We start from the raw sequence: 9,690 nt of genomic DNA, 5'->3' as shown, positions 1-9,690 counted from the left end.
TGTTCTTCCCCAGTAACAGTAGTTTAAACCAATCTCAAGCCTAACAGTCTTTCATTCAATCAATGCCTCATCCTTTCCTTGCGGTTTTCCTGTTTTTCACTTCTTATCACTATTGTCACTATGTTCTACCGGAGTTGAGAGCTTCTGCAGTGTCGTTCCAGTCCTTGTGACTATCGTCACATGGTTCTGCAGTGTGGTGCCTCAGGTCCTAGACGCCGCAGGTGATTGCCAGCTGGTGGGGCACAGCCGCGCATCCTGCTGTGGTAGGGGCTGTGCTATTTGCGAGGCCCACTCCTGCTTGTCTGCAGGTCCGTGACAGCGTGGGGGTTTTCTCCTCACCTCTGAGCTCAGCGGGGGAAGGAAGGGGTGTCTGCAGGGCATTCCTGTCACTTTGCTGCCACGTTCGGGGTTGTGCAGGGGTCATCCTGGGTGGCTGCAGCTTTTGGGACGCTGTGGCGCCCTTGGAGATCTTTGTTTGTGAGGGGGCCACCTTGGCCATACCCGGAGCTGGTGTGCTGGTTCCCTCTTTGGTGCGGGTTCTTTCAGGGTCTTTGGGTTCCTTCCCACAGGTTTGTTGAGCAAACAAATTTTAAGTATGGTGGGCTTTTCTGCTCACTTGTGGAGGCAAAGATGAGCGACCAGAATACAGAGTGATACAGGAGATCATATGGGTACTTTCAAACTTTGTTACCCTTAGGCAGGCCTCAGTAGGAAAAAATAAAAAATAAAAAAAAAGTTGAATTCTAGGGTCTTTGCTAAAGCACTGTCCAGAACTTGGAGGAGGAGGAGGGAAGTACCTTCAGTGGCTGCTCAGTGAGCTTCACTGTCACTGTTTCTCTGCCCTTCTCCCATTTTCTTTGCTTCAGTCAGCATTCACAATGTCGTAACCAGAGCTGCAAAGGGCCTGTCCTGCCTGTCACCTCTCTGTATATCTTCGTGAGTAGCAACTGTGATTGCCACTTTGAGCAAAGAACTACAGGGGGGGCATCTGGAAATCTGCTTTTGAGTATGAACTGTTTTGAGGTCCAGGGGTTTTAGTGAGGCATTCAGCTTAGCTTAGCCTGGGGCCACAGCAGAGCATCGGTGGCCTGGTGAGGGCTGAGGAAGGGCTCTATACCTCCTCATCTGCCACCTTTTCTGCTCCCTTTCCAAGGAAGACGCCTCCAGGATGTGACTTGGTATGAGGAAATACAAGGATGGGGGGAGAGGGTGTGTGTTCATGACTGGCCACCTCCCCTTCCCAGGGCTGGGCTCTCTGGGGGTGGTAGAGCAGGCCCCTGGTGGGGCAGGTCGACCTGGCCCAGGCACTGGGCAGGGGCCGGTGGCAGAACCCACCTGCGTTGTCCAGGTGTGCAAACCGGCCCAGACCCCTTTCCTGAGAATACAAACACAGCTGCACCGCTGCCGCGGACACCGAGAGGACCTTTTGCGGCACCACCAGGATGGGGAGGCAGGCGAGCGCGGCACCTGTAACAGCCGGGCACGGGCAGGGCTCCTGGCGGCACGGCACCAGAGACATGCCGGCTGCCCTGCGCGTGCCTGAGACAGACTAGGCCTGCTGCTGGCCACGCTCGGCCCCCCGCCCCGCGGAGCTACCTGCTGCCCGCCGGCACTCGCAGCCGGGTGACAGGGCCAGCCCGCAGTCCCTCAGCGCTGATTTGTCCCAGTGCTGCCACCGCCTCTGGGTCGCAGGGTGCTTGTGAGGTCCCCACCGTCGTCTCCTTCTGCAGGACAGAGGAGCCCAGCGGGGAGGTACCAAAGGCTCAGGGAGGCACAAACGGATGGATCGGGTGTGCGGGGAGCCTCGGTCGCCGCAGGACGCCCCAGCATCGCCGCCAGTGGGCTGATGCACGTGCACCGGGGCGCCGTCCTCACTGAGGCCCTCAGCTACCGACGGGCCCGTACTGCAGCCAGCGGGGAAGCGCAGTGCCACCGCAGTGCTCACTGCTGCCCTTCCCTGATTACAAACTAGCGCGGCAGCCAGGCGAAAAACGCTGCCCTCAAATAATGACAACCCCGTGCCGCACCCAGAGGGCTCGCGCATGCTCACTGGCTTCACCGTGCCCACGGCTGCCCTCGGGTGGTGGCAGTCCAGCACTGCAGACAGAGGGCAGGCGCATGTGCGTTGTTTCCGCAGTGCTCACTGCTGCCCTTGGGCGAGGACAGTCCAGCACTGCAACCGGCGGGCGGGCACATGCGCATTTCTTCGGCAGTGCTCGTTGCTGCCCTCGGATGTCAACAAAGCAGTACTGCAGCCACCGAGAGTGCGCATGCACATTGGGCTCCTCGTGCTCACTGCTGCCCTCGGGTGAATTGCACCCCAGGGGCACGTCCAAGTGAAGCATCGCGTTAACCGTGCTCACTGCTGCACGTGGGTGTTGACAACACAGTACTGCAGACAGCGGGAGCACGTGTGTGCACAGCCTTTACCGTGCTCACTGCTGCCTTCGGGTTTCCACAAAGCAGTACTGAGGACAGAATGCGCGCGCATGCGCAGCACTGTGTTCACCGTGTCCTCGGGCGTCGACAGGAAAGTACGGCAGACAGCGGGAGCGCTCACACGCACTGGCTTCACCGTGCTCACCGCTGCCCCCAGGTGTGGACAAAGCAGTACCGCACCCACCGGGCGCACACATGCATATGGCTTCCGCAGTGCTCTCTGCTGCCAGCGCGTGTCCCCAGTGCAGTGCTGCAGTCGCAGGGCGTGCGCATGCGCATCCTTTCCACAGTGCTCACGGCTGCCCTTGGGTGATCAAAAACCAGGGCTGCAGCCAGAGGGCATGCGAATGCTTGTTCGGTTCACCGTGCTCACTGCTGCCCTCGCGTGATGAGAGTCCAGTATTGCAGCCAGCTGACAAGTGCCTGCGCGTGACCCCACTGCGCTCGCTTCTGCCCTCACCTGCATATGAAGAATACTGCAGACAGCCTTCGCGCACGTGCGCAGTGCTAGTCACCGTCTTCACTGCTACTCTGGTGTTTCAGTAACAGGTAAGCGAATGGGCCGTGCTCGTCAACCTTTCCAGTACTCACTGACCAGTAGAGCAGTGCTTTTCCTTATTGGTGCTTCCTGTTGTCGCAGGGACAGGCAGTGCCGTCTCGGAGCACCTCACACACCAGTGCAGCACCAGAACCTGCACGCTGATGCCCGCTGGTCACTCGGGGACAGACAAAACAGCCTTAAGACGCTTGCTGCTGGGTGTGAGACCTGGGGTGCCACGGCGCGCGTGTCCTGCTGCAGTGCACATGCGTGAGCTGGTCAGCTGCAGCCCGGCACTGTGAGCACCGCGCCTCTAAAGCGCACGTGCGCACGGCATTCCGCCCTGCTCGCTGCTGCCCTCGAGTATCGGAAAAGCAGTACGGCATTTGAATTGGGCGCACGCGCGCTGTGTTCTGCCGTGCTCGCTGCTGCCCTTGGGTGTCGACAAGCCAGTACTACTGGCCTCCCTTGCATACAAAGAATACTGCAGCCAGCCAGTGCATGTGCGTGCAGTGCCGGTCGCCTTGTTCGCTGCTACTCTCTGTTGTTTCGGTAATGGGTAAGTGAATGGAGCGTGCTCATCACCCTTTCCCAGTGCTCAAAGACCGGTAGCGCAGAGTGCTTTTCCTTATTGGTGCATCCTGGTGTCGCGGGGACGGGCAGTGCCGTCTCGGAGCTGCTCCACAATTCTCTCTCACTGGTGCAGCACCAGAGACTGCTCGCTGGTCCCCATCGGTCTCTCAGGCACGGACAGAGCAGCCTTGGGGCACTCGCTGCTTGGCGTGAGCTGCGGGGTGTTGCAGCGTGCATGGCAGGCTGCGGTTCGCACACGTGAGCCGCCCGGCTGCAGCGCCGCGAGCACGCGAGGGCGCCATTGCGGGTCTCGCCTCCCTCCAGCTCCCCCTGCCCCTCGTGCTCCCCCTGCTCTCCTTTCCCCTCCCGCTCGGTCCGTAGCCGGCGCACGTGTGACGCTCAAGTGCCAGGTCCCCGCTGCAGCCGCGCTCCGTTGACGGCCAGCGCACGTGTAGGGGTGGGGAGGAGCATGGCAGCGGGTAACAACAGAGTTTTCCCTCAGCAGTGGTGGGTGAGGGCCAAGGCCACCTGGAGTCAAGGATCTGGGGACCCGGTGAGGCAAACGCATCCGTTTGGGTGGCCGTGGGCATCGGGCTGTGTCCTGCCCGCTGCAGCTGTTGGTGCATGGAGATGGTGGTGCAGGGTGAGGGGTGGCAGGCGCTCAGGCCTGGCTCCATGCCGGGAGCGCGGGGCAGGGTGTGCTGGAGCGCGGGTGCGACGTTGCGTTTTGCGTGTGCGGCGTTTAGGGCGCCGGTTCGTTGGCGGCGCGGGCCGGGCAGGAGCGGGGGGGCAGGCGGGCCCCGGAGCAGGGCTGCATGGCAGCGTCGGCGGGAGGACGGCTCCTGTGGCGGCAGGCTCGGCCGAGAGCGCCGGTAAGTGCCGAGAAGGTTGAAAAGCTCTGGAGCGAGCAGGCTGAAGGTGAATTTGAGTCAGGGCCGATTAGTGCAGCCCCAAGTTATTTCCTTGAGAATTGTGACTAGGCAAGCAAGAAGATGGGCAGAAGAAAGACCCTCCCAGACCCCCGGAGGCCCCCCCCCACCGCCAGGCACAGAGTGTGGGTGCCAGCCAACGTGGGCACCAACTGATCGAAAGCCCTGCTGAGCCGCGCCGAGCCCTGCTCCTTGCTGTACAGCTGCCCCAAAGCCATGGGGTTGCCCAGTGCAGCACGTGGCGATGGGTCCTCCATCGCCTCTGACGTCTGCCCGGGCAGCCGTCTGCTGCACGGGCGTCTGGATGTCTCCAGCAGTGGCCCAGCAGCCTGATGCCTCCTCTTGTCTGGGACACGGGGTCCTTCACAAAAACACAAAGCATCGCTCAAAATGTGCGCACATACAAAAACAAAGCTCATGGGAAAGAGAAGAAGAACGTGCATGAGTCGAAGCGTTTTGTTGAAAGTGAAATGCAATTTTTTTCTCTTTGTTACAGAGATGGAACCCCAATGATAGCAAATGCTGACAAAGAGAAAAGATGGACAAGTGTTTTTTTTGTGATTAATATCTAAGGGACACAATGAAACAAGGCAGCAAAAATGCAGCTTAGTGGATCCTTGATAGCACCAGCAACTGCTACAGAAGGAGGTGTTCTGGCATGGGTAACTATTGATAATGACTGTTAGTTATTTCAGCCTCCTGGAAGCAGCACTGAGAACTAAGTAACCCGTTCCTACCCCGTGGATATTGTTAACTGTATCTGCCTTAGTTTTGCTTTGGGTGTTTCTATTTTGTTTTGTTATCGTGCATGCATGTATAGAAAGGGAAAGCTAGAATATTTAGTTTTTATATTCATTGCCATGGCTGAAGCTGAAGAGACCAGAAAAACGTAAGCAAGCCGAAGTAATAAAATCAAATGGAACCAAGTGAGAGCTGTCTCCGTCGCCCCAAAAGGGAAAGCCCGTTCCTCCTGGCGAGGAAGGTTCACCGTTAATAGCGATCGGAATAACAGATGACCGACATCTAACGGAAGGTGCGTACGCGTTACAAAAAGGATGCTGCGTCCGTCCGTTTCTGTGCACGTGACTTTCCGTGTCTGTGAAGCATCGTGCTTTAAGAGCTGCAAGACAGCAAATTATTCTCTTAGGGGAACGAATGGTGGTCAGGTGGCCAGAGTTACTGAAGAGGAAGTAAGGGGGAGGGGGAAGTGTCTGAACTGTAAAATTAGAAGATTGCTTTCAGGAAGGCTCAATTAGTGCAACCCCAGGTTAATTGCCTGGCAATGGTATTTGGGGCAGCAGGAAGGCGGCAGCTAGAAGAAAAGTGAAAGCCTTGCGGAATGAAGGCTCCTTCTCGTCAGTTCCAGCTCCGAGCAATCTTAGGAGGATTTAATTTCCTCCGGCAGCGTTAACCTGGCTTTGCTGGTACCGGCACACCGTGATGGAAATGACCAGAAAGGAGTCAGGAACGGAACTGGAACGAGGAAGGTGATGCTGCTTTTGCTAAACTGGAAGGAGCGGCCGTAAAATCTGCTGCCCTCAGATTCCCAGGACAAGGCAAGCCTTTTTCAGTAAAGCTTTCCGCATCTGCTGACTCCGTGGGAGCAGCACCGTTAGAAAAGAGCGGTAGGGAAAGTGGTGCCAGTAGCAGCATCCTTCCATGCCCTTTGGGGCCACAGCAAAAACTCTCCGGCTGTGGGAAAGACTGTTTAGCAGCCATCTGGGCTGTGACCGCCTGCGAGGCTTTTGCCTTTGAGAGCGCAGAGGCAATCCAGCCTGCTCAATTCCCTCTGAAGTAGCTAATGTCAGGGAAGTGAACAGACAGCAGAGTATCGTCTATCCAAGTGGCACAGCGGGCACTAATCTGAACGAGCGGGACAGGGTGGTGGTGGAGGGGGGTTACTGTGCAGGTGTTGCAAGAAGTGGCTCTTCTTGTGCGTGTCTGAAGTGACAGAGCACGGTAGTGCCAAAAATGCGGACACAGGAGGTTTCTGAAAGATTGATCTCTAGCGGCTACTTAGTCCAACTTCCCTTTCACAGCAAACCTGACTGCTGTCATAGCTCCCAAAACAGGGGATTGGGGGAAGCGGTGTTTGTGGCTTGTGTATTCTCGTTTACCTTGCTTGTGTATGTGTGTATTAGATCTGCTTTTGTGCTTAGAAACAACTTTGGATTCTTATGATTTCCTGCAGAGTTTGAATGTTTTTTTTTGTTTTTTGCTTTATACTTTTGTAGGGCGATGGATTTTACTAAGCCTCCATCAACAAGCGCTGGCTGGCAAAGTTACGTCATGTCCTGGCAGAGACTCTTAGGCAAGACGGAGGAGTTCAGCTCCGCAGCCTGCCAGAAGAGCGTCGCCCGCGAGGGGTTGCTAGCCTGGAGTTATAGGTGCCGATGCACATGGCTCGTTCTGTCAGGCGCGAAGAGGTTTGCTTTGGTTGCTGAAATTTTAGCTTGGCTTTGCACCCTGTAGCGGTGGTATTTTTGTATTTATAAATTGTGTTAATGCTAGGCGTTCGGCACATCGGGGAACGACTATGCTGCCGTGAAGAACTGCGGGCTCCCGCCCTCAGCCCTTTGCAAGTTATCAGGTGTCAAGAGCGGCCAGGAGACTCCAAATGCCGGCGGAAAGGTTCTCTGCCCGGTCCTGACGAGGAGCCCTCGGCCGTAGGAGGGTCGGCCGCATCCTTACCGGACTTGCGAGTGATAAGCCGCAATTCACGGAGCAGCAGGGGAGGTGGGGGGGAATAGCACCTGGTAGCCCGGCGGCTACGGCATTGCTGTTGCTAGCAGGGCCCCGAGGTCTGTGTGAAGCCTCAGCTGCCTGTTGGGAGCTTCATTTTGGTGTGTTTACCTGGAAAAAGCAGCGAGGGAGGCCTCAAATAAGAATTTTCGTGGCTAGGTGGGTAAGCTGTGAGCCCAGCTGTCTTTGCCTTGCTTTGCCGCTTGGTGTCGTAACAGCGACTTGGGACCCCGGAATAAAAACTGTTACAGGGCTGAAGGGAGGACCTGCATTTGCCCAGGCTGGGAAACCATCGTTAAAGCTTGGGGGGGGCCAAGCTCCAAAAGGAGACTCTGCCGGTGACCTTGGTGGTCTGATTCATTTGCAGGCTGACGTTCTGAGGGCCGGCAAGCGGAAGAGGAGCAGCTCAGCCCGTTTGGTTGACTTTGGCGATACTGTTTTAAGGAAGCATGTGAGTACAGAAGGGGTCTGGGAGGGTTTTCGCACAAGGCGGGAAAGAGCGAGGAAGACTGGAGAGCGTGGAGAAACTAGGTGCCGCGGGTACTGAAGCTGTGACCAGCTCCCTGTCCCTCTCATCCAGCCCCCGTTCCTCTGTCCGCTTCTCCCCCCTTCTCTTTTGCTGCCTGTCCCTCTGTCTGCCTCCCCTTTCCTTCTTTCCTCTCTTTCTTCTTCTGTCCACCTCCGTGTCCCTCTTTTTCCCTCTTCTGCTCCCCGGTCCTCTGTGCAGCCCTCCATCCCTCTGTGTGGCCCTCGATGCCTCTCCGTCTGTTCCTTTGTGCAGCGCCCTGACCCTGGGGCCGGGTGTCTCTCCTTCTCTTTCTTTCTCCATCCATCTGCCAAGCGCTCTGTTCCCTCCTTTCTTCCGTTGTGCTCCCTGGCCCTGCGTCCGGCTGAAGGTCTGTCGTTCCTTTGTGTTTTGTCTGGTGTGGCAGGCACCAAGAGGCAGTTGGCGCTTGGCAGAGATGATCAGCAGTGCCCAGAGGGTGCCACCGATCTGCCTGGCTCGGGTCACGTGAGACCCCTCCGCAGCGACTCTGCGTGCGGAGGCGCGGGGCTGTGGATGTGCAGTGGGGGAGCACTAGTGGGCCGGGGATGCGGTGGGGGATGCGGTGGACAGCAAAGAGGCTCCTGGGGAGGGAAGGTGTCACGGAGGCAGAGAGCAGCAGAGGCTCCGAGTACTCGGGTGTTAGGACGGGTGCTCGTGGCAGGGCGCTCCGGAGCTGCTGCGGTCGTCTGTGCCGCTCGTCGGCGCGGCCCGCGGTTCTTGCGTCTTGGCCGCCTGCGTGCAGACGGGGCTGCCGCGCGGTGCAGCTCGAGTCGTGATCGCGACGCTGGCATCGAGCCCGCTTTTCTGTCAGGTCTGCCTTTACGCAAACCGGTGTCTTCCCTACGTCAGCCTTGCTCTGCTGCTCTTCCAGGAGCCTGCGCTCGCCTCTGCTTTCTGGCACGCTGTCGTGTCATAGGGCTTTCCAGCAGGGTCTGTCTGACTTGGGCCGCTTGTGTTGTCCACTAGGCAGCCTGAGCGAGTGAAGCAAAATCCTCCTCCTGGCACTGTCCCGGCCAGAGTCAGTTTCCCATCAGCTCAGTCTCTGCAGAGTTTGGAGTTTCTGGAGGCCTTAGTTTTTATCCTGCCTTGGCTGGACGTCTCTTTCTGAGGGTGTCTGTGAGCGGCACAGTTTCCCTGAGGAGGATCATCTACCGAAGGTTGGAGGTGGCCAGGTGACTGAGCGAGCCTGACTGTACGTGAGGGTTGCTGTGACATCCCTGTGATGAAACGGAGCCAGAGAGGGTGACTGAAGCAGCACAGAGGGTCAGTCCTAATTGCGGAAACAATTCCAGGCTTTGGACTAGGGAGTAGTTCTAGGAGGGCTGTGCCTCTCAGTAACCGTTCTGGCCGCTTTGCAGGTGCTGAAGCATAGTCCGGCAGTCGAAGGAGCGTTGTCACAGCTGGGAGCTCTGCGGCCGTCCATGGAGGACGAGCTCTGACTTGCAGCGTGGACACAGCTACGTCCTGGGGCTGCACTGTATGTGAGCAGGGCTGGGAGGTGGAAGGTGGTTTTGCCCTCGGTGGTTACTGGTGTCATTGGCTGTGGCTGTTTGCCCGTGGAGCTGAGAGGACCAAAAATATTAATGGTCTGTAAGAGAGATGAATTAGCGCTTGCGGTGTTTCAGGTAGGTTCAGTGGAAGTGCAGCTTAGTGCAATCCAGTGGCGTAATTCTTGCACGTGCTCACGTTTGAATGGTGGCTAAAACCGAGCCTATAAACAGCAGCTGTAACATGATTCTGGTGCGTGTCTTGCTGTTCTGCTGCCCTTCTAAACGAAGGGGAAACTTCTTAAGCTGTGGGCAAACCCCTTGGCTTCTCTGTACTGTTCTCATGCTCATGGGTGCTTTGGTGTTTCTTGCTTAAAGCTGAGGCTTTGAAGTTTTTCACTTAAGGTTTATTGTTTAGTTTGTTGTTGAGGGTCT

This window comes from Apteryx mantelli, chromosome 1 (genome assembly GCF_036417845.1).
Source record: "Apteryx mantelli isolate bAptMan1 chromosome 1, bAptMan1.hap1, whole genome shotgun sequence".
In the NCBI taxonomy this organism is placed as follows: Eukaryota; Metazoa; Chordata; class Aves; order Apterygiformes; family Apterygidae; genus Apteryx; species Apteryx mantelli.
The sequence above is the reverse complement of the archived record's forward strand: the minus strand, read 5'-3'. Positions refer to the sequence as shown.